Consider the following 27,077-nt stretch of genomic DNA (forward strand, 5'->3'; position numbering starts at 1 on the left):
CATGGCTTGTTGTGGATGCCCCTGCCGTTGCTTAGCTGCCTCAGTGTGATGTTTTCCCACAGTCTTTGAGGCAATTCTGAGAGTGCAAGGGTTCCTGCAGGGGCTGCCTTTTTCCCCTTCTCCTTTCAGTGTCTCATGCAGGCCACTGCAAGGTCCCACACACTAGATCGCTGCCACTTAGTATGGGAGAGGAGATCTCCTTACTTCCTTCCAATTCCTCCCAGGCAGGTCCAGTGTTTTTTTTTTTTCTTTTTGAGGAAGATTAGCCCTGAGCTAACTACTGCCAGTCCTCCTCTTTTTGCTGAGGAAGACTGGCCTTGAGCTAACATCCGTGCCCATCTTCCTCTACTTTGTATGTGGGACACCTATCACAGCATGGCTTGCCGAGCAGTGCCACATCCACACCAAGGATCTGAACCAGCGAACCCTGGGCCGCCGAGAAGCAGAACATGCAAACTTAACTACTACGCCACTGGGCCGGCCCCACAGGTCCAGTCTCATGGACCCACCTTCAGACTTATGGTTGTGTAGATCTCTCAGACACCTATTGTGTTGAGTGAATGGCCTCTGTTTGTTTATGAACGTCCTTTTTGTTGTATCTTTGCGAGGAGGGACTAAGGAGGAGTTCACTCTGCCGCAATTCTGTCATCACTCGTGAGTCCTCTCCTATGTGACTTTTGAGGATAGATCATAAAAAGCATACATCTTCTGCCTGGCTCTCTCTCTGTTGGTACTATTGTCCTTAGAACTCAGGCACCACGTGCTGAGGAAGCCAAGCAGCCACATAGAAAGGCCACATGTAGATGTTTTAGCACTGTTTAACTCTTCCTGGCTATTTAATTCTTCCCAGCCAACAGCCAGTATCAACCACTAAACATGTGAATGAGTGAAACTTGAGCTGATTCCATCTCCCATCCTTTGAGGCTTTTCAGCTGAGGCCCCAGACATTATGGAGCACAGGCCAGCCAGTTCTGCTATGCCCTGTCTAAATTCCTGACACAGAGAATCTGTGAGTATATAATGGTGCTTTTATGCTACTATATTTTGGGATAATTTGTTATAGCAACCAAAGTAACTGTAACAGAGGGGTCCTACCACTATTGTAGTCTCCCTATCCAGGAAGAAAGCAGAGGGAGTCTGGATGATGGGTTGGGCTGGAAGGATAGGGCTAATGCTATCAAGAGATAAGCAAAGTGTTGGGAGAGTAAAGAGCAAGGTATGGAACAGATGTGATCAGAGACTCAGGAACTAAATCTGAGAACCAGGGGACTATATGCATGCTGTACGTAGGCATCTACTTTACAAAGAGCCTGGTTTGCCTTGTAGCAAATTGTTGCTCCAGATCAGGGAAGTAGAGAAGGCTATCTTAGAAGGCAGTGGGTGGGCCTCAGCATATGCTGTCAGAAGGATTTGGACATCAGATGGGTGGCTAGACTAGATAATGACCTTTAATGTTCCTTTCAATCCTGAAATTCTATGAAGTTCTTAGAAAAGTGTAAAATACTACACAGATGTATGTATTATTAATAATGCATACTCTATGGGCCCAGTAAGAAGAGGCTTAATAAAAGCCTTCTTGGTGGGTAGCTGAAAATCAAGACAAGAAGCTGGATTATTCTAATAGCGTTAATGGAGGCACTCACTGGATTCCCCTCATGTTGGTGGCAAAGGAAATTTCCAATACTCCATCCACCCTGCTCTAACCTTCAGTCACACAATAGATTCCAAGTCTCAAGGGATAAGCTCCTAACAAAAACGAGGAAGAAGAAATAAATCCATGTGGGAAGCAGGTGACATCACAGCCAAGCATTTAGCCATGGAAATTTAACCCTGACTCCTAGAGCCACATTTGTGAACAAATTATATATTGTTGGAGAATGGGGTAAAGGCAACCAGCATAAAGTAGCTGTTCCTGCCCTATGTTCTCCAAATAGTTCATAATATCTCTATTGATACATTTATTATAATAGCTTTCAATTATTTGTTCAATTGAACTGACTTTTAACTTCTAAAGGGTAGGGATCAGATATCTTCATGTCCCCAGTGATTAACATAATACCTGAAAGAGAACAGGAACTCAATAATTTTTTGATGAATGAGTAGACAGAGGGAATGGCTGGCTGGCTGGCAGCCTGGCTGGCTGGCTGGCTGGCTGGATAGATGGATGGATGGATGGATAATAATTCCTCTTAGATATGTGAGGGCTGGCAAGCCCACCACCCAAGTGTGGGCTTGCCATTCTGGTGCTTAGAAACTTTGGCCCAGAGCCTTTGAAGATGGTTAGGTGAAGGGTACAAAGAAATCTGGACCTTTATCAGTGGTCACCTCTATACCTAACTATCCCCTCTCAAATTGCTCTATAAACTACTTTGAAGCCATAGGATGGGTCCTCCACTTATTAAGCATATTGTTCATTTATTCAACAAATATTTATTGAGCTCCCCAGCCCCTGTGCTAGGCATAGGAGATAAAGATATAAATAAGTTGTGACCCTGACCTCTCATAATCAAATAATCAATAGCAGACGATTAATACATGCAGTGATGGTGGTGGAACAGGGCACTGCAGGAACACGATGAGAGCAGATACTTACCTTGATCTAAGGAAGATTTCCGATTAGAAATGACACAGAGTGGTGAATGGCAGCCAAAAATGAATGGGGATGAGTGTTCCAGGCAGAAAGAGGAGCAGATGAAAAGTCCAGAAACAAGCTAAAGCTAGAAGAGTTTCAGAAACTGAGAGACATTCTATGGGGCCATAGCTTGAGCCATAAACAAGTGTGAAGACTCCATGAAGATCCCTTTCTATTAGAACTGAAAAAGAGGTCTATTAGCTGAAAAGCCTTTTTGCTGTCCTGAAAGAACAAAATTGTAAGCCCCTGGCCAGGTAGGACTGTTTTTCTCAACTTGGGGGCCACGGAGGGCTAGCTTTCTTGTACAGAGAAGGAGCTCAGCACCTACCGTATACCTAAAACTTTCCTAGACACGTGAGCAAGTTCCCACTTTCTTGTAGAAGACCCTGTGCTCCAAGGTGGTCAGACTGAAGAGAAGTTTCTTGTGGTCCTGAGCACAAAAGTAACTCTGTGTAAGCCTTTAGCTTCTCCTAATGATTGTATATCTAGGTGGCTTTGTCTTCTTTTGAGTTTCTTGAGAAGGAGACCCTAAGACAAAGAACTGGATACTAGTAGCTTATTAGAGAGGTGATCCCAGGAAGCACTGGTAAGGGAGATGGGAAGTAAGACAGGCAAGGGAAGGAAGCCAATACAGCGTGTGTTAATGAGTTTACTGTGTGGGACACTGGGGGTCAGTCCTGTGTGAATCTCTGGGAAATAGTGTAGAAGACATCTCAGAGTTGGCTCACCCAAGAAGAGAGGGAGCAGGGGTATTTATCCACCAACTCCCATCTCTCATTGGTTGAGGGCGGCTCCTGAAGAAGTTAACTCCCAGCATTTCTGGCCTGCCCCATACGTGGAGGCAAAGGAAGTGACGAGTTACTGGAGGAGCACTAACTACATCTGCTACTGGTTCCTTCCCACTTAGGCCCTAATCCCTGCTCAGGTGGCTTGGGGACAGAGGAGATCGGGCCCCTGAGTTCCAGACTACCATCTGGTCTTGGGCTGAGGGGCACTTGCTGATGGCAGGCAAGTTGTCAATCCTGTGTCAGCTTCACTGTTTGGTCTACTGGGGTCCTAAAAAGCTGCACAATTTTTCATTGTTTATTAAGCTTCTTCCTAGCCATACTCTTACTGTACTTACATTTTATTTAATTTTTCATCTTATATATTGCTATAATTTTTCTTTCAAATCAAAATATTGTACATTAAAATCCTTTCACTCTCACAAGGTTCCTTGTCTTCTGCCTCATTCTTCCACCTGTCAGTCAGAGAGTTGAAGAGACCTAGGAGAGTCAAATGGTGATAGAGAAACTGAGGCTCAGGAACTGGAAATAACTTACGCAAGGTTACCTGGTTAGATAAAAACAGAGCTAGGACTAGAATTCGAGTCTCTAGGCTTCTTGTTCAGAGGTTGACAAACTTTGACCCTTGGGCCAAATCCAGCCCACTGCCTAATTTTATACATAAACTTTCATTAGGACGTTTATTTACATATTTATCTATGGCTTCTTTCATGGTACAATAGGAGAGTCGAGTAGTTGCAACAGAGATGGTATGTGCTCCACAAAGCCAAAATGTTTACCATCTGGCCCTTTACAGAAAATGTTGGTCTTGTTCTAGGCCGTCATTTATCCCATTATCTCCTAATTCCATGGTCCCCTAACTCCTAATTCTTGCATTATCTACAGTCACAGTGTCATCTCACCTACATTCTCTCATTTAGACTGCACAAGAACCCAGAAAATGATGTCGTTTTTCCCACTTTATAGATGAGAAAGTTACAGCACAGAGAAGTTAAGTGACTTGCCCAAGATTATGCAGCTGGTTGAGAAGTAAGGCAAGACTCAAATCCACAGCTTCTGACTTTGTCTCTGTGTTTTTCCCACCTACCCTCTGCTCCCTTAGTCTCCGTCATGCCCGTCCCTAGTTTAGCTCCTAAATAAAGAGCCATTCAGGTAAGAGCCAGCCTTGACAGATGTATAATTTTCCGTATGGCATGAGTAATCTAGGTGTATATCTTCATGTTTTTCTTGTCGCCTTCAACCCAAACAAACATGGCTCTAGCACAAGATAAGTTATAAGAATCCAGGAACAAAGCCATAAATTTTGATAATGTAAGTGGTTGTTTCTTATAAACTATAATTTAGTAAGGTAGAAATGCAAGCCTTTCAAGTGCAGAGGACCGGGAAGATTTATTGTAGCCTACCCCACTAGAACCGGGTCTCAATCGCTAAAGAAATAGTCCAAAAGGGTTTAGCACACCCAGTTGTGGCCATTCCAAGCAACAGCACTTTGTCTGAAATATTCCAGTGGGGCCACATGGTTCAGATAGCTGTCTGACAAATATATCAACGGGTAAAAGAAAAGAATTATAGAAATTGTACACATGCTTCATTGGAAGTATGTAAGTAGATGATTAATGTTGAGAATCACTATTATACTCAAAAAGTACTGTTGACCCATCATAGTTCATCTGCAGCCAGTTGTAACCATTTAACTATTTAAAATAAATTTAAATTATCTTATGATGAACAATGGGATTCTAGATTTTTTACACTTTGGGGTTAAAACTAACTCTAAACTATTACACTGCACAAAATTTACCTCATGAATTTGGCAACACTCAAACTGGTCTATACCCTGTTCAATGAGACAAGTCTACTGTTTCTTCCACTCTGCCTCTGCTCCCTCAGGCTCATGCCTGTCCTTAGTTTCACTCCTAAATACCCACCCATTCAGCCAAGAGCTTTCTACATGGCTTGAGTAATCTTGGGCGGAAATCTCTTCTGTTTTTTTGTTGCTTCCAACCCATTGTTTGTTCCCAAACAAAAAGATAGTGCTGGTACAAGATAAGGTATAAGAATCCAGGACAACACTTAAATGTTGCAGCAATTTCAAATTCCTGTAATCTTTTCTAAATGCTTTCTCTAAATTTCCACATTTCTCGCATTGCAGACGGGTAACCAACAGTCCGCAGACCAGCACCAAGCCGCACTTTGAGTGGCACTCATAGATCCTCCTTCCTTATTTTCCAAGGTGTGCTGGCTTTCTTTTGTGTGCTCCAAGCTATGTTCTTCTCCCATCCTCTCAGTATTGGCCCTCATTGCATCCTTATTTCCATGTGTGAAGCAGAATTGCGTTTCATCACAGTATTGTTAGGAGGTTTTAATTCTCTTGATACTTTTGATATCAATTTTTGATATCTACCTACCAAAAATGCTAGCTCCTTACTTTACCTACTCTCCCAGGAATGGCAGCACCCACCGTGCAAGACTCTCTCTCTTCTATTCTGAGCACTCCGCCTACACTTGGGTGGTATCTGCCACTTAGCTAGGGCAAAGGGAGGGACTGTTTAACATCTATGTGACAGAAAGCATCACTTCCTCATTGGCATCCAAGCTGAAAATAGATTTCCCCACTGGGTAGAAGCACTGTAGCCATGACACTACCTGTATCCTGTCATTGCCCTGGACTTACTTCTCCCTGCCCCTCCCCTTTGCCCCCAGCTGAAGCCCCATTTGATTGACTGCATTCCTCCTTGATCGTATCATACTGAATATTGAGTAGCCAGAACATCCATTGACTGACAGTTACCTTGCCTGAAAGCCTAGTTGTCCCCATCAATTCAAACCTCCCTTAAAGCTACTAATTAGGTCCACAGGCATTTTCTTAACTAGAAGAGATGGGTGTATATTTTAAACTACACCAACCCCACTGGAAGTGTTAATTGCTGAGATACACTGTGAGGTAGCCTTTTTAAATGGGTGAAATTTTAGCCTTTACTCCTGGTTAGCGTTTAGACTTTGACGACTAAATTTCTCTAGAAGATAAATTATTTTGGGAACAGTTTGGGAATAGAACTGGTTTCTGTTCAAATTAAAGTTTGTCACCATCATACGTTTTGCTTCCACACCCTTTCATCTCCTACTTCTAGCTCCGCAATTTGTTAATTCTCCTATACTTCAAAGGCGAGAGGTGCCAACATCGAGGCAGGCTGTGACACGCTGGAGGGGTGGGGAGGAGCTCTGACCTTGGGGAAGTACATAACAGGTAAATGTTATTTTAAATGTGTGGAAAGAAAACATCCATTTTCAGTTACAGGAAATTAAAGAAAAGATTTAAAATACTAACTTTTTTTAAGATGCAAGACATGTCTTATTAAATTCTTGGACAAATGCCAAAAAAATACTGTCGTTTGAAGAACCTGTGACAAATGTTTCCTCAATCCATTGAAGTCCCATATCCCAGGAAAACTGAGACTCACAGCTTTCAAAACAACTTAAATTCCTAAACCACGACATTCTGTAAGTTTCTGAGTTATCATCGGAATTCAGGATATTCCAAACATGGTCTTCCTCCTTCCCGGCCTCCCTCCTTCATGTTGGTTCTAGCTGCTGATATTTAAAGATCAGGACAAGAAATGCCATTTTCCTCCTCTGTTTCAAAAAAAGAATTGTTGAACTCAGACGTGACTGTCACTCACAGCCCTGATGTGTGACTGACACTTTTTAAAAAGTTATTTTTTCTTTCAGAACAAGGGTGACAATTCCTGCATAAAATAAGTTCTCTATCAACTGGGAAACACAATCACTAGAATTTTTTGGCACACTACTTTTGGGAGAAAAAGGCGATTAAGAAGAAAACAAGCTGATGTTGAGCACATTTGTTTAAAACAACTTGCCAAGCCTTATCCCAGAGTCAAACAGATTCCACACAATTTCTCTCTCATTCCGCATCTATGGTTTGGTCAGTGCTGACCCATGGTCATAGTTTTGACCCTCAAGCATGTTAAGATTCTGACTGTCAAAGGAAGAATAAATTTTGTTTGAGGCACTGTCCTTACCAAGGCAAGAAATTAGACCAGAACATTTCGGAAAGACTTTCAACATTAGTTGAAACCTTTATTTTAACCAACTGATTAAAGAAACTAGAATCCAGATTCCTTGAGTACTCCAGGTAAACTGTTACCTCATTTGTAAAATGAGAAAGTTCCATTCAGAAGTTCATTCATTTACCTAGCAAAGATGTACTAAGTGCCTGATTTGTGCCAGTGCTGTGTTAGGCCCTGGAACTATAGACACGAACAAAACAAAGTCCCTGCACTCATATGACTTACAGGCAAGTGGGAGAGATATTACATAAATAATTTATAATTATAATTGTGGTTGGTGCTACAAAGAGGAAGTACAAGATGTTATGAGAAAGCATCATGGGGACAGAGAAACCTAGTCTAGGATTCCTAAATCCCAGCAATAAGAACATGTGCAAAGGTACTGAGGTGGGGTGGAGCCTGGTCCTTTAGAAAAAATGAAAGTAGGAAAATGGAACTAAAACAGTATAACTAAGTAACCAGGAATGAAGCCAGACACCAAGCAGTGACTAGATCAGTTAGACCCCTGTTGGTCATAAAGATGAGTTCATACTTTACCCAAAAAGCTTTTGGAACTGTGAGTAAGACAGCCATTGGTCCCCCAATATCTGTTCAAGCCTTCTTTCTTTAGCAATACAACCCCAGAATCTAACCAGGCACACAGCTGCCCAAAATAAGTACTACATTCCCCAGAATCCCACGTGACTGAGGTCTAGCCAATGAGGTGTAAGCAGAAGAGGTAGAAGCAACTTCCAGGAAGTATTTTTAAAGAAGAGAATGTATGCTTCCTTCTTCTCCCAGGTGGGAATGCTGATATAATGGCAGGAGCTTGAGTAGCCACCTTGGACTGTGAAGGTGGAAGGCATATACTGAGGACAGCAATGCTACAAGGTGAAAGAAGCCTGGGTGCCTGTCATCTTGAGGGTCCGTACTAGTCCTGGATGATACCTCTGGGCTTCTACAGTGTGAGGGCAAATTATACTAAATTACGCATTTATTCAGGCCACTCTTATTTGAGACGTCCTTTCAGTCTCTGCTGAGCCTATTGTTAGTTGATGCTGAACTAATTTCTTAAAAATAGAGTTTAAAGAATGATCTTTCATTATGGGATTATGATCTCTTAAGCCCATAAATTTCCATGATTTTTATGACATACCTGAATATTTACCATAAGAAACAAAACTGAAGCAAAATTTTGTTTGCTTCTTCATTCATTTTTTTATTCATTCACTTAATCATTTGGCACCTGCTATATGCAAAGTTCTTGTCTTACGTGTTGTAGAGGAAAAAAACCCACAAATAATTTGATGCCTACCTGAAAAGGACTTATAATTCAGAAATATAGGAAGTGATCACTAGTAAGATGTAGATGACCAAAGACAACAGTTAAGGAAAAGCTGATGTTAAGGACATGGACAATTCATAGGGGTAATGAAACTATCAAACATGGAGTCTAAGTGCACTTAGAAGGCGACCACAGAGCCTCACCTCCTGAAATGTCTCCATTCCAACTCAGAAGCTATCTAAACTAATACATACTCCAAGACAAAGTTTCAGGACAGCAGGAAGCTTTAGAGAAAGCCACTGTTTGTCCAATTCAATAATTAATAGGATTTTGCTGACCTCAGCAGACTACTCAGGCAAAGTAAATAGGCAAAAATCGTTTCTTCCTTTGAAACCAGGGATTAACAAAGAAAACTCAGCCAAATACTGGGCTTCAAACACCTGCTGATGAAATCTGTTTTATCATTGTCATTGCCAAAGCTAGTCCCCAATCACGGGTTTATCATAGTTGCTGAGATCCTACTTAAGAATTAATACTGCAGATTTACGGAAGAGAAACTTGATCTCATGTTTAGAAGTAGAGTTGAGGAGCCAAATGCCTCAGTGATCCATCCTCTAAGACTATTTACGAGCCCACACCAGCCGAAGGAGGAAGCCTATGGAAGACAGTGTGCTACAGAATCTCAGGTGAGCAGGCAGTAAGGGGAGGGAAAGTCTTTTTGAGGACCTCTGTGCCAGGGATTGTGTGAGGCACACTATCTAGGACAGCTTGCTTCATACTTATAACATTTCTCTGCGATTTAAACGTTAGCTCCTTTTACTGATAAGGAAATGGAAGCTGACAAGGATATGATTTATCCAGGTCACGCAACCAGGGCACAGCTAGACTGCAATCCAGATGTGTTCTGTCTATCAAGTCAGGCTACATGAAGCTCTGTGGGAGACAGTGTCTTCAACTGCAATTTGGAAGTGAGGGGTGTTAGCAGATGGTCTCCAGAGGCATTTTCCTTGTAAAAGCCGAGATATACCGTAGTCACCCTTTATCCACAGTTTCACTTTCTATAGTTTCAGTCACCTGTGGTCAGCCGCAGTCCAAAAATAACACTACATCACAAAGCCTATGTCATTCACCTCACTTCATCTCATCACATAAGCACTGTATCATTTCACATCACGTCTTCACAAGACGAAGAAGTGTGAGTACAGTATAATAAGATATTTTGAGAGAGAGAAAGACCATACTCACATAACTTTTATTACAGTACATTATCATAATGTTCTGTTTTACAATTAGTTATTGCTGTTAATCCCATACTGTCCCTAATATATAAATTAAGCTTTACCATAGGTATGTCTGTATAGGAAGAAAACACAGTATATATAGAGATCAGTACTATCCATGGTTTCAGGCATCCACTGGAGGTCTTGGAACATATCCCCCATGGATAAGGGGAGACTACTGTAGTTTTCCACCTAACAGGCAACAAGCCCGTTTCTGAGTCTTGAGAGTGTCTTCCAGTCCCAGTAATGGTAAAGTCTTCCCTTTGTACTAAAGTGATAAATTTTGCACAATAGACCAACTGTCTCTATAGCTATTCTTCATCTTAAGATGAAAATTTTCATCTTAAAATTTGAAAACATTTTAAGATATGTGGAAACTGGCACTTTCAAACACTTTGGTGCAAACTTTTCTGAGAAAAAACAAAATGAGAAAAATTTGACAATATCAACATTTAAAAATTTGGGTTCCATAATTCTATCTGATGATGAGTTATTTCTCTCTTGTGTAAAAGTCTGGAGGTAAGCATTTAAGCTAGTGTTGCAGCTGTGCTCCATGAAGTCCTCAGGGACATAGGATTCTCCCAGGTCAGTGCTCTAGCATCCCTATCATGTGGCCCTGGTCTTCATGGTCCAAGATAGGGGCTAGAGCTCCAGACAAAACATCTGCATAGTAGGCATTAGGACAAAAGAAAGAGAAGGGGAAAAGAGTACTTACTAGCTATCTTTTAAGGGACAATATCAGAAATGCCACATAGTACTTGTGCTTACATCTCATTGGCTAGAATTTATACATAGGGCCAAGTGTTCTTGCAATGGAGATAAGAGATATAGTCTTTATTCTGGGTAGCCAAATACTCAGCTAAAAGTATGAGGCTTTATTATGAAGGAAAAAGTAGAAAACAGATATTGATAATAGCCAGCAATCTCTCCTAGTAAATACATAAGGAACAGAGGAGTCCACATACTGTGATACTACGCGTGAAGAAAAGAATATATGCAGATTGGCCCCATGCTGAGTGCTTAAGTTCATGTACTCTGCTTCAGGAGCCCAGGGTTTCACCGGTTCAGATCCTGGGCACAAACCTAGCACTGCTCCTCAAGCCATGCTGAGGTGGCATCCCACACAGCAGAGCCAGAAGGACCTACAACTAGAATATACAACTATGTACTAGGGGACTTTGGGGAGAAGAAGAAAAAAAAAGAAGAAGTTTGGCAACAGATGTTAGCTCAGGTGCCAATCTTAAAAAAAATAAAAAGAATATATGCATACACATATAAAACATCCTCAGAAACACTCAAGAAACTGACAGTTTCTTATAACCCTTCAACACTGTTTAAATTGTCATCGTGTGTACACATTGCTTTTATGATTTGGAAATTGATAAAAAAGTGGATCAGGAAATTAGATAGAAATATAGGCAATATTAAGGAAATTGCCCTTGGGAGACCAGAGCAGCAAGTTACTAATTGTTCTTTTATTTCTTCTGCAATAATTTCTGCTTCTAAACCCAGGTACCGTTTCAGAAGTCAAGAAAAATTAAGATGGAGTAAAATATGTTAAGTGAAAGAAGCCAAATTTAAAAGGCTATCCACTGTATGGTTGAGACTAAATGACATTCTGGAACAGGTAAAACTATAGGGGAGGAGAACAGATCAGTAGTAAAGCCAGGGGTTAGAGGCGGGTGAGGGTTTCACTAGAACTCTCAGCAGGAAGAAGCTACAGCAGGAAGAAATTTTTTACAGTGATAAAAATATTCCATATCTTGATTGTGGTAGTAGTTATGTAATTCTACTCATTGTGAAGATATAATCAAAAACATAATCAAAAGAATCAAGATCAAATTTGGCTAGATTGACCAAGGAAGGAAAAAGAGAAGATAAATCTAAGGGATGAAAATGAAGATAAAATACTTCTGATATTGAAATAAAATACAGGATATTAGGGAAAAAAAGTGCCAACACATTAGAAAACTTAAATGAAATGTACAAATTCATAGAAAAATAGAAATCGACAAAATTGACTAAAGAAAAAATAGAGAAGTTGAACAACTGTAAAACTATGAAATAAACTGAATCAAAGTTTAAGATGCCACAAAATACACAGCCTATGTGGTTTTATCAGTGATTTCTAGCAAACATTCAGGAACAAAAATTTTAATCCTATGCAAAATATCCCAGAGTATAGAAAAAGAGAGAACATTCCTCAACTAATTTGACGAGGCTAGCATAACCTTCAGAGTGAAAACTGACAAAGATAATACCAGAAACAAAAACTGAAAGTCGATTTCAGTCATAAATACAAAAATCTTAAAAATATATTGGCAAGGCCGGCCCTGCGGCCAAGTGGTTAAGTTCATGCACTCCTCCGCTTTGGCGGCCCAGGGTTTCGCCAGTTCTGATCCTAGGCACAGACATGGAACCGCTCATCAGGCCATGTTGAGGCGGCATTCCACATGCCACAACTAAAAGGACCCACAACTAAAAAAAGCCTCAAAAATATATATACAACTATATATTGGGGGGATTTGAGACGAAAAAGCAGAAACAAAAAAAGATTGGCAACAGTTGTTAGCTCAGGTGCCAGTCTTTAGAAAAAAAAAATATATATATATTAGCAAACTAAATCCAGAAATAGATAAAAAAGGTAACAACATATGACCACATTAGATTTATCATAGGAATGAGAGGTTGGTTTAACATTAGAAAATTAATTAATACAATTAACCACAATCTTAGTTTAAAGGAGAAATATCAATCATCTTAATAAATACACAAAAAATATTTTCTAGAATTCAGCATACATTTCTGATAAACATTCTTAACAAACTAGTAATTCAAAGGAACTTCCTTAACCAGTAAGTGGTATCTACCAAAAACTTACAGCAAACATTATACTTAACAGTGAAATGCTGAAAGCATTCTTTTTAAGTTCAGAAGGAAAAAAACCAGAGTATCTGCCATCAACGCTTGTATTCAACCTTGTACTGAAGGTCATAGCTAACACAAAAATAAAGAAATAAAAATAAAGAATAAAAGCAAGATGTAATTTAAAATAAAGAAGTTATTACTCATAGTTGATATGATATCTATATGTCAACACCAGAGGAGCTACACAAAAATATTAGAGTTAAAGATCTGAGCAAGCTCTCTGGATATATAGAAAAGTCAAGTGCATTTCTACATATAATCAACAACTAGAAAGAATAGTTTTGAAGGGACATCATTTATACTAGCATTAAAAATCATGACGTACCTAGAGATAAATCTACTAGATATATGCAAGGTCTAATGGAGAAAATTATGCAACTTCTGTGAAATGTATTTAAGAAGACAAAAGTAAGAGAGGACCTATCCTACATTGATGCATCGAAAAACTCGATGTTATAAATTCTCCCCTAATTAGTCTACGATGTCAATGTAATTTTAACAAAAACTGCAACAGGCTTTTATTTTTAATTCAACAACCTGGATTCAAAAACTTATATGGAGAAGCAAAGGATCAAGAATAGCCAAGACATCCCGGCGAAAGGAGAATAAGATGGGGGCTTGCCTTACCAGATATCATTACATGTTATAAAGATAGAGCTGTTAAAACATTATAGTATTAACACAAGAATAGGCAAATAGTCCAAAGGAACAGAATAGAGAGCCTATAGACAGATATACACATATACAGAAACTAGATACATGGCAGAATTGGCAAAAACAGACCAGTGGGGAAAGGATGGGCTTTTCGAACAAGTTCCCAGGTGATGCTGATGCTGCTGGTCCAGGACCATACCCTAATGACTGCGTTAGGGAAGCGAGGCTGGGAAAGCTCAAATTCACCCCAACACCCACTTCTTCCTGCCCTTTCAGTTCTCTTGAGAGCCTGAGGCAGGGCACAAGCTGCTCTCCTATGGCTCCTGGGGTGTTCTCCTGTTCCTAAGGGCCTGCCTCGAGCCTCACATCGACTGGGTCCTCTTCTGATTCCCTAATGGTAGCTCCTCTCACCCCCAATACCGGTTCTCTTTTCTCTTCTTTTACCCTCCACATTGTCTCCCTTGGAACCATGTCTGCCTTGCTCACCATGGTATCCTAGCACCTAACACTTTCACATTCCTGGCAGAGCAAGCACACATAAATAAGTACTGAACTGACCAACTTCTTTATGTACATGGCTCTTGTATCACTCGGGATAGACCAGGTTATGCTGCTCTAACAAATAACTTGCAAATCTCAGCGGCTTCAAACATCAAAGATTTACATCATTTATGCTATGTGCCCATTGCATGATGGCAGGGTGCTCTCCTCCCCATCTTCCCTTCAGGACCCTGAGAAGCTGCACCATTTAAAATGCTGCTGGTGTGACAGCAGAAGTAAGAGAGCATATGGAGAAGCTCACGCTAGCTCTTTAATGCTGCCACCTAGAAATGACATACCTATTTGGCTCATATTTCAATGGCTATGCACAGCCAGTCAGTTGCCATACCCAACCAATTACACACCTCTTATACCTCAGTACAATCCTCCCTTGGTATCCGCAGGGGATTGGTTCCAGGACCCCTGTGGACATCAAAATTCCCAGATACTCAAGTCCCTTATATAAAATGGTACAGTATTTGCATTTAATCTATGCAGATCCTCTCATACACTTTAAATCATCTCTAGATTACTTATAATACCTAGTACGATGTAAACGTAGTGCTATGTAAATAGTTGTTACACTGTATTGTTTAGGGAATAATGACAAGAAAAAAAGTCCGTACATGTTCAGTACAGACGTGACTGTCATAGGCCTTTCCATCCACGCTTGGTTGAACCCACAGATACCAACGGGCTGACTGTACTTGAATTCTATCCTTACTCTACCCTACACTACCACACTCCTACTCATTCACTCCACAAACAGGGAAGAGCAGCCACCATGTGCCAGGAACTTCACCAGGCTCTGGAGGTACAGCAGTTAGGGAGCAGGCCCAGCTCTGGCCTTATGGAGCTTACAGTCTTATAAAAGAATGTTGACAAATGACTTTACATAGAATCATTTAATTATGGTTGTAATACGTGCTATAATGGGGAGGAAGGGAGGGCATGGAGGCCTTTACAGGAGGACCTGATCTAGTCTGGGGCAACTGAGGAAGACTTCCCTGAGAGAGACATTTAAGCGGAGACCTGAGGGATGAGCGGTAGAAAGCAAGCGAAGAAGGGGAACATGTTCCAGGCAAAGGAAACCCCACGCGCTGCAACTCTAGTCCAGAACCTTATTGCCTCTTCTCCAAAACTGTCCCAGGAGCCTCCTCCACGGGCTCCCTGCCTTCACCCTCTGCCTGTCCAGTGCTGCAAAAGATTGGGACGAGGAAGAATAATCTCTTAGCATGGACTGACCAGGACTTGCCACGGCATCCCCTTGCTCAAACACGTTCTGTGAGTCTCTGCTGCCTCAAAATAAAGTGGCTTTCAGCGTCCTCCAGTTTTACCCTAATCTGTCTTTCTGCCATTGTCTCCCACTCATCCCCCCTCACTGATGATCAAGCCAAACCACTTGCTCACAGTTCTCTTTACACACCCTCCATACTTTCTAGCTTCTAGCCCTTTCCTCTACCTGGAATGCCTCCTAATTCCTTGGGTCGAGGTCTCACCCCTTCTTCAGATACCTCTTCATCCACGAAGTTTTTCCTTGTAGACCCACCACAAATAATGTCTCTGTCCGTTTAACGCCGATGACACTTGATCTGATTTTTCCTAAGGTATTTTATGTGCATACCTTATCCCTCCAGGAGACTGCAACTTCCTGGAGATCTGGCTGTGACGGGCTTCTGCTCCTCACAGGCTCACACAGGGTTTTGCACAGAGCGAGTTGCAGCTGCATGACTGTAGAGGCCAACACTACCCCAGTGTCTGGACCCAGGAGGCTAAGCAGTTTGCTGACTTCTGCGCCCATTTCTCCTTTTCTCATAGTAGGTGTCCCTCAGGATGATTTGAAGGATCCCCTCATTTCTTAGAGGGAGATCCTTGAGCTACATTCTACCACGTCTACTCTCTGGCACTTTCTTCATCCTCTCAGTAAACTTTTCGTGTCAAACAAGATATATGGTCCTCTCTCCCTAGCCTGGTCCACCCCCTGATTACAGATTGAATAGATATATATCTAATTCTCTACAGGGCTTGGGGACCGAGGACCAGTGGGCGGGAGCTCATGATGGCGTTGGAGATTACCTGGCTTTGGTTTGAATCCTAGCTCTCTAACTGGTGAATCTGCGACTCGAGGTGAGTGCCTTAAAGCTTGCTGAGTCTTTTCATTCATCTGCGTAATGGAGATAATTGTGCACCTGTCCCCAGATAGAATGAAAAAGTACATAGGAAGTACTCTGTTTATTGATTCCTCCAACAAACATATCAATAAACGGTTGTGACTCCAATCTGTTTTCCCCCCCTTACTTTGTTCTACTTCCACCTGTCCTTAACCTCTCTATCCCCATCCAACTGCCAGCAAGCGCCCGTTACTGCCAGCCCTCTATCTTGACTCTCCTGTCCACACCCTCCCTCTTCTCTTGGCTCCCACTGTGCCCTCCTGAGGAGGGGAGGGAGCAGGTGCTAGAGCTGGAGTGAGATGGACAAGCCCCAGGGCAGCCTGAGTTCAAACTCAACCAGTTCAACGTGCAGCTTCTCTTGTCTGGAAGCGGAGGGCTCTCCCTTTGCAGCCCACGTAGCATGCTCCTCAGCTCCCCTGGGCCACACCTGATCCAGTCATCACTCTTGTCCTGATGCCAGCTGCCGCTGAGCAGCCCAAGGACCTCTCAGCCCCTCGCTTTACTCCTACTCCTGGCCTGCTCATTGTCTGCAGGTGCCGACAGGAATGAAGAGTTCCTCTCTCCCTTGTCCATAGTGGTCCAGCCAAAGCCTGAAGATTTTGGCCTGGCTTTGTTCCAATGTACCATATTGCAGTCTTTCTGCTAAAATATTGTATAGCAACAAGAAAGATCCCTGGAAAGTCAGAGCAAAGATTTTTAAAGGGCAAATTGTAACTGACTTCACTGTGTTGTAGGCCTGAGTTTGGCAGGCATAGGCTGTGGACCTCAAACAGATTTACCTCTGGGGCCTGGGTTTGACCAGCAGGAAATGTTCTCGGGTTTCCCCAGCACAAATATTCTGGGAGTCTAGAGGTAGTCACAGATTTCATGAAATCTTCAGACCCAAGGTCCCATGGGTGATTTGGGGCCAAGTCAGGATTATGACCCAACACCAAAGATGCTCATTCCAGAGTCTCTTGAGTATATGCAGCCTGTGGCTCTGGAAAGCACCAGTTATAATCAGCCCAGGGTTTCCAACAGCAAGGATATTAAGAATAATGGGTAACATATGCCAGCCGCTGAGCTCAGGTTTATATGCACTGACACTATAATCCCTAGAACAATCCTAGAAAGTACTTCCACAGAGGAGGAAACAGAGAGGTCCTTATTCCACATGGATGCATGTACGACTCTCTCTCACCCCCCAGCTCTCTGGGGAGCCTGCTTTTTAAATCCAGCTGGCAGCACCCAGCTGCATTTTATACGATATACAAGTGTTGGGATTTACTGATTTATTATATTAACACAGCAATTTTAATAGAGGAAGGGACTGTGTGTGTGTGTGTGTCTACTAAGAAGCATATTATCCCTGTTCGTAGTTATCCACACCTAAGAAATGCCCAATTGGTTGGTCCCCATGCCTATGAGCCAATTACCTGATATAAACTATTTAATGCCTTATGCCCAAATAAGACAAATTGAGTAATGTGAAATTCTAATATCTGTGAACTACAGACATGCTTATTTTACAGTTTGTTCCCTAAAATTGTACCTAATTTATTATTACAATAATTATAATAATAGCTAACATTTCTGAGCACTTCTAATGTGCCAGACCATTAGCCCAACACATCTATGCTACCTCATTCACTACCATAGCCACCCCACAGGCAGAGACTATCAGTGCTCAGGTATAGAGGAGGAAGAGAGGCTCAGAGAGATGAGGCAACTCGCTGAGGTCACACAGCTAGAAGTGACAGACCTGGGTTAGTCCTCAGGCTGTGTCTGCCTCTAGAATCCATATGCTTATCCACAGCATGCTGGGGTAAAAGTAGCTGACATACGTAAAAAATTTGATTTAAAAATAAAGAGCATTAGGGGTAGAGAGAGCAAAAAGGAGAAATCCATGAACTAACAGGATCTGGTCTTTCCAGCAGAAATCTCTCCTTGACTCCTCCAGAGGACGAAAGCCTCAGGCCAGAGGGAAACAAAAGCAGAAAGAGCCAGGAAGCTTTACTCAGAAGCTGCATGGGGTGGGGTGTGGAGCTTCATGTCACCTCAACGCTTTTCCTTTCTTCAAATTCACTCCTTCCTTCCTGAACGCATATCATTCTGTTCCAACAATGCCCTTTCTCCCTGCTTCAAAAACTGTCATCTGTCCTAGTGGATGATTTTTATTGACACCCTCTGCTCTCTGAGACTCCTGACTAATAGGAATGCATATTAGGAATTTATAAACTTGCTCTCAAAGACGCCACAGGAAGAGTATACAATTTTTCACACATTGCTTTGTCCCCTTCTAAGAGCACAATGAGCCTACAATGGAATATTGTGAATTAAAGGAAAGGTCTTAAGTGATAGCAATTGATTTTCTGTGAAGTCTTTGCTTGGAATGCCTTTTAGAGAACAGCAGGGGCGCCCCTCACACTTCCCAGGGGTTCTCAGAACCATTCTTCCCTCTTGTCTTGCAAGTCTGAGCTGGCATGGAGGTGTCAAGCCACGCGGGAGAGCTGTGGGGGCGCAGCCCCAACCTTCATTATCTGTTCAGAGAGGATAGCATGCTGCTCTCCAAGAGTTGCCTGAAACCAGCTCTTATGTCACACATCAGCAACGTTCAGTCAGACAATGTGGACATAATTACCACTTTTAATCTGGCAGTGGGGGGGGGGGGGGGGGGGGGGGGGGGGGGGGAGAACTACTAATCTAAAGCCTTGTAATATGGCTTCTGTATTAGGACAGTGCCTCCTGCCACAACGGCGGAGCCTCATGGAGGATGCAGCCCACGTCATTAAGGATTTCGGATCCTATTCTTCACAGTAGAGAAAACAATGGGAAGAAACATTACAGACTACTTTCTTCCTAAGAAAAGCCATTTTTTTTCAAAAATGTAAGCCTAAGAAACATACTTTAGGCCAGTGTTGTCCAATAGAAATATAATGCAGATACATCTGTAATTTTAAATTTTCTAGTAGTCACTATAAAAAGGTAAAAAGAAATAGGTGAATAGTAGGTGTATAATCTTAATAGTGCATTTTATTTAACCCAATATAGCCAAACACCATCTCAACGTGTAATCAATATTTATAAATTGACTGACGAGCTATTCTGCATTCTTTTTTTCGTATTAAATCTCTGAACTCAGATGTGTGTTTTATAAGTACGTCACATCTCAATTTGAACCAGTCACATTTCAAGTGCTCTATTGAGGAGCATGTGGCTCACGGCTATTGTATTGAATAAGGCAGACAGAGCGGTTGCTTAATGTCAGTACATGTATACATTGCTTTAAGCGGATCTTAATAAAATTCGGGATTTACATAGAAACAGAGCAGGTAACTCTAGATTATGATTTCCACTTGCTCTCAAGCAAATTACGAACACCTTGGAGGAAAGGACCCAAGTCATAGCCAGACATGCAGTAGTTCCATGTTTATGAATGATGTCGATAATCTAGTGGATGATTAGATTTATCTGTTTGTATGGTTTCTTTAAATACCACTTACTAGTCTGTTCGTCACATTTTATATTATTCTATTTCCAAATATTTGATTTTTGGAGGGATCTCTACCATCTTATATCCAATCATTTAGCCAACCTCTCCACGTAAAGACGTCTCAAACTCAGCACGTCCAAGTCTGAATTTTGATCCATCCTTCCCTCCCCTACCAAAAAAGAAAAACCTTGCTCCGCCTAAGGTCTTCTCCATCTCAGCTGATGGCAACTCCATCTTGGAAGTTCCTCAGGCCAAAAATTTCAGAGTCGTCTTGATTCCTGTATTTCTTTCACATCACACATCCAAACTGTCAACACATCATATTGGCTCTCCCTTAAAATTTATCCAGAATCCACCACTTCTCACCAACTTTCCTGTTACCACCCTAGACTAAGCCATCACCTTCTCAACTCAGGATCCAGAAGCCTCTTTTCAAAACCTAAGTCAGATCAATCTGTCTTGCTTAAAAAACCATCTGATGACTCCCTACTTCACACCGAGTAAAAACCAAAATACAAACACCCTATAAAACTAAATGTGATCTGCCCCTCCTGCCCCATTACCTCTCATATCACATCTCCCTCACTCTCCCCTTCCCTCTCTGCTCCAGCCACATTGGCTTCCTTGCTGTCCCTTGAACTTGCAAAGAATGCCCTTGCCTAAGGACCCATGTCCTTGCAGGCACTCTTCCTCTAGGTAGCCACCTGGCTCACTCCTTCTCCTCACTCAAGTCTTGCTTACATCTCCCTAACTAAGAGGTGCCTTCTCTGATCCATCTATTTAATCCTACCCTCTCTCTCCAGTCTATTTTCCACCTCCACATTCCTGAGCCTCCTCATTCTGATCTGCTTTTTTTCCCATAGCCCTGGACCACTCTTCCCCCAGATACCCAAGTGGCTTGTTCACCCCCTCACAAGGCACATGGGAGGCACTCAACAAATATTTGATGAATGAGTGAATTTCTGTTATGCAAAATGAAGTACACCAGTAAAATTTCAATAGCTTAAAAATATTTATTAAGCTTTCCTCCTCATACCCTCCACAGACAATATACAGGCAACTTTGTTCAGTGTTTAGTGGTCTCATTACAGCAAAATACAGGACCAGTTCTTCATAAGTTTATGAAATTGATAAAATTTCTCTTCATTACGTTCCCAGCCTGCTTTCAACACTCTGTCCCCATCTCTTTTACTTTCTATCCTGTGTTTATTGAACACCAGTTTAAGCTAGTTAGCATGAAGACCACAGAAGTCATGGAAGTGTTCTATATCTTCAACTGTCCAGTGTGGTAGCCAGTCGCCACATGTGGTTATTGAGCACTCGAAATGTGGCTAGCACAATTGAGGAACTGAATTTTCCTTTGTTTCATTTTAATTGATTTAAATTTAAATAGCCATGTGTGGCTAGTGGCTGCCATGTTTGAAAGTGCAGCTCCACCCTTAAAGAATATTCATAAGCTCTTTGAGGAAAAATATATCTTCTCATTAGAGTGCAGTTACAAATATCTCATTTATCATTATACTAACAAGAAAACCAGTTAGTATTTCCTCCTTATTTAGAATTTGGGAAACTATTGTAGAAAGAAGTGAATGAATGAGAGTCAAATTTAGGTCAAAGTTTTAAATTAAACCCAAGATGGCCAGTGTTGGGGGAAAGGGAGACTGGAATGAGGGACACAGTTTCCTCCCATCTCTTTTCCATATTTCCCTGAAAGGAAGAGAGATGATAATAATAATAACCTCCCTTCCTTAAGCACTGTGCCAGGCACTGTGCAAGCTCTTTCTTTAAATAAATAACCTCATCAAGTTCTCACAATCACCCTGTGAGGCTGGTTAAACTCTTACTGTCTCCATTACACAGATAGAGAAATGGAGCCTCTGAGAGCGCACCTTCTCCTCACAGCTGGCCTGAGAGGCTAGGTCTGTCTGATCCCGGAGCCTAGACAGTACCCTGGGTGGCCTCTCTCTCTCCTCTCCCAATGCTGAGACTCCAAATATCTTTAAAATAAATTGAAGTAAATAAAGAGCATCTCTACCATCTTTGTCACTTTTATACGAAAGACTAAGTGGTTTAAGATCCGGAATAAAGCTGAGTTAGAAGTCACTTACTAAATTCCTTACCTTATTAAGGGGGTTGGTCCTGTGACTGAGTGGTTAGGTTCGTACACTCCACTTTGGTGGCCCAGAGTTCGCTGGGTCGGATCCTGGGCCTGGACCTACACACTGCTTATCAAGCCATGTTGTGGCAGCATCCCACATAGAAGAACTAGAATGACCTACAACTAGGATGCACAGCTAGGTACTGGAGTTTGGGGGAGAAAAAAAAAAGAGGAAGATTGGCAACAGATGTTAGTTCAGGGCCAATCTTCCTCAACAAAATAAAATAAAAGAAATTCCTTAGCTTATCAAAAAAACCCAAAAACAAAAACAGTGAGAGCAGAGGAATCCAATGAGAGTAGACAATTGGGTTATGGTCTTGCAGTATGAACAGTTCTGCCCACTGGCTTTTCTTGCCTCATTATGGTTCTATGAGGAGGTACAGTTCTAAGTCCTCATTTTCATTCATCGCTTCATTAAGATGTGAAAATAATTCACCCAAAGTTAATAGCAACAAAGAATGTCCCACCCTCAAGCATTCCCACCCCTGCTATGGGCTTTACTTCTCCACCCAGCAGGGGAGCGCCAGCATTTTATAATTACACGTTAATGAAGAACAGAATCCTTCCTCGTTTTATTTTGCATTTCATTTCCAGAATAATTTGATGTGTGTGTGGAGAAGGGCGGGTGTGAGGAAATGTAAACAGTGCTCATTTATTACAGCTTTAATTTAGACCAGATCTCTCCCTAATCCAATTCTGAGTAGCACAGTTTATACCAGTGAGCAGTAAACACTAATAAAGATCAGCTGCAGGAGGGGGCGGGACAGCAGTTCTGCTGGGTATGCTGGCTAGTGAAAAAAACAAACAAAACACTCTAATACCTTCACAATTTGCTATATGATTTTGACCTATATATAGAAACAAAGACAAAATTTTGGTTTTAAACTGTATGGTTCTATGAGGTGCGTTCTTCCAACAATCTGGTTGACTACCTTGCCTTAGACTCCCACCCATGGCCACATCCTTGAACTTGTCGCCACCAAAACTTATATAAACCCTCTAAAATCTCAAGTTCACTATCTGACTTTCTAGCTCCTTCTCTCTAGTATCTTGTATTATTGTTATATTACTGCTATAGCAAATTACTACAAATTTAGTGACTTAAACAACACAAATTTATGATCTTACAGGTCTGTGGGTCAGAATCTGACTTGGGTCTAACCCAGCTAAAATCAAGACACTGGGCAGCACCATGTTCCTTTCTGTGGGCTCTGGGTAGGATCCATTTCCTTGCTTTTTCCAACTTCTAGAGGCCACCTGCATTCCTTGGCTCATATTCCCCTTCTGCCACCTTCAATGCCATCAAAAGCAAGTCAGGTCCTTCTTAAATCATGTCACCCTGACCTTCTGCTATAGTCAGATCACCCTGGACTTTCTTCTACCACCCTCTTCCATTTTTAAGGACCCTGTGATTACATTGGGCCCACCCAGATAATTTTCCTATTTTAAGCTCATCTAATTAGCAACCTTAATCCCACCTGCAACCTTGATTCCCCTTGGCCATGTAACCTAACATATTCACAGGTTCCAGGGGTGAGGATGTGGACATCTTGGGGTGGGAGGAGTAGGGGGGCATTATTCTTCTGACCACATATCCCAAATCCAGTAATCCTTCTACCCTCGGCACCTAAAATCCATGTTCCTACAACTTACAACTTTCTGTCGCCTTTCTTCACTTCTTCACTTCCCTTCTTACCCAGCCGGAATTCCATGGTCAATTATTATAACCATGTGTCTCACATGCCTTCAGCTCCCTGTCCCTCTCTCTTGCTTCATTGTTCTCACTTGGGCAAATCCCAAAGAGTTGGGTTTAATTCAACTCTCTGCCTGCTCTGCATCTGCATCTGTGCAGCTAAAAAAATGGCCAGAGCAAACACACTGCCAAGTAGGACTATAATGATGCCCTCCAATTGTACATTTCCCTGATCTGTTCACTCTCCTACTCTCCTACGTGACAATTTCAAACCTTTCTGTCATTCAACTTCTGGCGTCTCCAACATCCCCATTCATACTTTCAGCCAACGACCTTTTTCACTGAGAAAATAAAAGCAACCAGAAGAGACCTTCTGCAAACTCCCTCCATCACATCTACCAACCCACAAGCACGCATTCCAGGCACTCTGCCTCCCCTCCTGATACTCCGTGAACTCTATCCCAAGCCACTACCTCCTCTTGAGTCTAAATTCCAGCCCCTTTAATGGATTATTTCCATTAGCATGAAAGCATGCATTATTTCTCTTATCCTAAAAACAAACAACAAACCAACCCTCTCTTGACCCCCACTGACCCTTCCAGCTCTCATCCCATTTCTCTGCTACTCTTTAGAGCAAAACTCCTCAGAATAGTTACCTGTATTTGCTGTCTCCTAGTCCTCTCTTTCAATTCTCTCTTGCCGTTTACAGTCAGGCTTTGACCCCATGCTCCAAACTGTGCTTGTGGAGGACACCAAATGACTGCCATGCTGGTAAATCCAATTTGAAAAACTTCCCCACTTGAGCTTCAGGATTCTCCTGGTTTTCCTCCTACTTCACTGGCCACTTTTCAGTCTCCTTTGCTAGTTCCTGCTGGACTGAAGTACCAGATCAGTCCTCAGTCCTCATGTCTTCTCTATCTACACTCTCTTCTTAGTGAGCTCATCCATTTTCATGGCTTTAGATACATCTATATAGTGGTGATGCTCAAATGTATGCATCCAAACCCAACACCTCTCCTGATCGCAGACTTGTATCCAGTCATTTACTTGACACTGGCACTTAAATGTCCCATAGACATCTCAAAACTCACCATGTTCAAAACTGGCTAATGATCTTCCCCTCAAAACTGGATCTACTCACAGTCTTCCACATTTCAACTTACAGCAAGTTCACATTCTTATTGCTTAGGCTAAAAGCCTTGCAGTCATTCCTGACTCCCCTCTTTTTCTGATAACCATATACAAGCCACCTCAAATCCTCAACTTTACTTTCAAACTATATCCAGACTCTCCTCTTCTCACCAGCTCCACCGCTAGCATTCTGGCCCAAGCCACTATCATCTGGCCTCAATTACTGTAATAATCTCCTGACTGTTCCTCCTGCTTCCACCCTCGCCCCACCCCTGCAGCCTATTACAACACAGCAGTCAGAGTAATCCTTGTAAAACATAAGTCAAATCACATCCCTCAGCGGTTCTCCATTTTACTCAGAATAAAATCCCCAGTCCTTAAAGGGCATACATGGTCCTGGGAGTTCTGGCCCCCACTTATCTCGCACTGTCCTCACCTTGCTCTTGCCACTCCAACCACACTGGCCTTGGAGTGTTTTTAACCCACCTGGCATGCCACCACCTCAAAGCTTCGGATTTGCCTTCCCTCTGCGTGAACTACTCCTTGTCCCTCTCCCTCTGCCTCATGTAACCATGTCATTCACTTCCTCATTAAAGTTTCCCCAAAGAGACCTTGCTTGCCCCTCAATTCAAAATCACGTGCCTCACCACTTCCTATCCTACTTGCCTGCCTGATTTTTCTTGCAGGACTTACAGACTTTGAAGACTATACAACATACTTATTTTGTATATTGTCTGTCTTCATTTGCTGGCATGGAAGCACCATGAGGGCAGGGATTTTTGTCTGTTTCATTCACTGCTGTATACCCAGTGCCTGGTACATAATACGTCCTCAGAAAATATTAGTTGGATATGAATGAAAGTGTGGTTCCTTTTAAAAAGATCATTCTCTGTCAGAAGCTAGACTGTTAAAAAATATTCAGGGAACTTTAACCTATTATGCACCTACACACATTACTCTCTTTAAAAAAAATTTTTTTTTATGAACTGTAGTAAATATTATTCACTGCTACAAAGGTCGTTCTTCTCTCTCCCCTCCCCATCTGTTTCTTGCTAATACAACTCTGGTTCTGTTTGTGAGGACAGTGTCCCTAGCTCCAGAAGTTGAATTATGATGAGTCTAAGCCAGTTATGGCGATTCTAGAAACTCAGTTCTTCAGTCACTTTGCACCCACAGGTGGCCATGTGCTCCTACTAAACATGAGGAAGTCAGTTGGGGCACACCTGGGAAAGATTCTCCTCTCTGATCAAATGAGAGCTCTTTTCATCCTCTTCTTTCCTGCTTTGAATCTCCAGATGTTTGGGAATATAATGTTTGGAGCTGCCGCAGAATTTGAGACCATGAGTTGACAAACTTAAGAAAGCAAGCCTTCACCTTGAGGATGGTAGAACATAAAGATACAAAGAGCCTGAGTCTTTGATGATACTATTGAGCCTTTGGACCAAATCCTGGAAATATCTACTTTCAGACTTCCTGTTTTGTGAAAACACTTAAATATCTTTTTAGCTTAAGACTGTGCTTGTCAGGTGCTCTGTTCTTTTCAGCCAAAAGCATCCCTAATGGATATAGACCTAGGCGAATCTTTGGGTGAACTTTGACACCAAGGGACACCACACCTGAGTGAATTTATGTAGATTCACAGAGGTTCTCAAACCTCAGGGTGCATCAGAATCACCTGGCAAACTTGTTAAAGGGCAGGTTCCAGGGCTCCACGTTCAGAGATTCTGACGCAGGAAGTCTGGGTTGGGCAGAGGAAACTGGCTATGGCAGTCGTAGAGGAGAGTCACTCAACCTCCCTCCGAGAAAGAACTTGCTTTTCAGCTGTGAGGAGCACAATCAGCTGACAATCTCCAGTGGTTAACACCTGTAGGATCCACCTTAGTTTTTGAGCCAGAGTCACACTCTTCCCCACCAACCAGTGACGAAGTATGGTGGGGGCACAAGGGCGTGGGTATTCGGCCCAATGTGGGGCTCTACTGGGCAATCCTTGCTCTGCAACTCCGCATTAGGTTGGCTGAGACTCTGTCAGATCTGTGTAATGCTCTGGGTGCTCCCTACCCAATCCTGCTTCCTGCCCGCTTTCCTTTCTTTCACGCGTGTCAAATGAGCATTGGGGTGAGAAGCCTTTCCATGCCCAGTGCTGCTTCCTCGGCTTTCTGTCTTTCACAAGCATTGCTACCCAATAAACCCCTTGGATTCCTAATTCTATCTTAGGGTCTGATTCCCAGAGGACCCGACTAACACAATGACATTTTTAAAAAGCACCTAGGGATGATTGCGA

The sequence above is a fragment of the Equus quagga genome, chromosome 1, assembly GCF_021613505.1.
Source record: "Equus quagga isolate Etosha38 chromosome 1, UCLA_HA_Equagga_1.0, whole genome shotgun sequence".
Classification (NCBI taxonomy): Eukaryota; Metazoa; Chordata; class Mammalia; order Perissodactyla; family Equidae; genus Equus; species Equus quagga.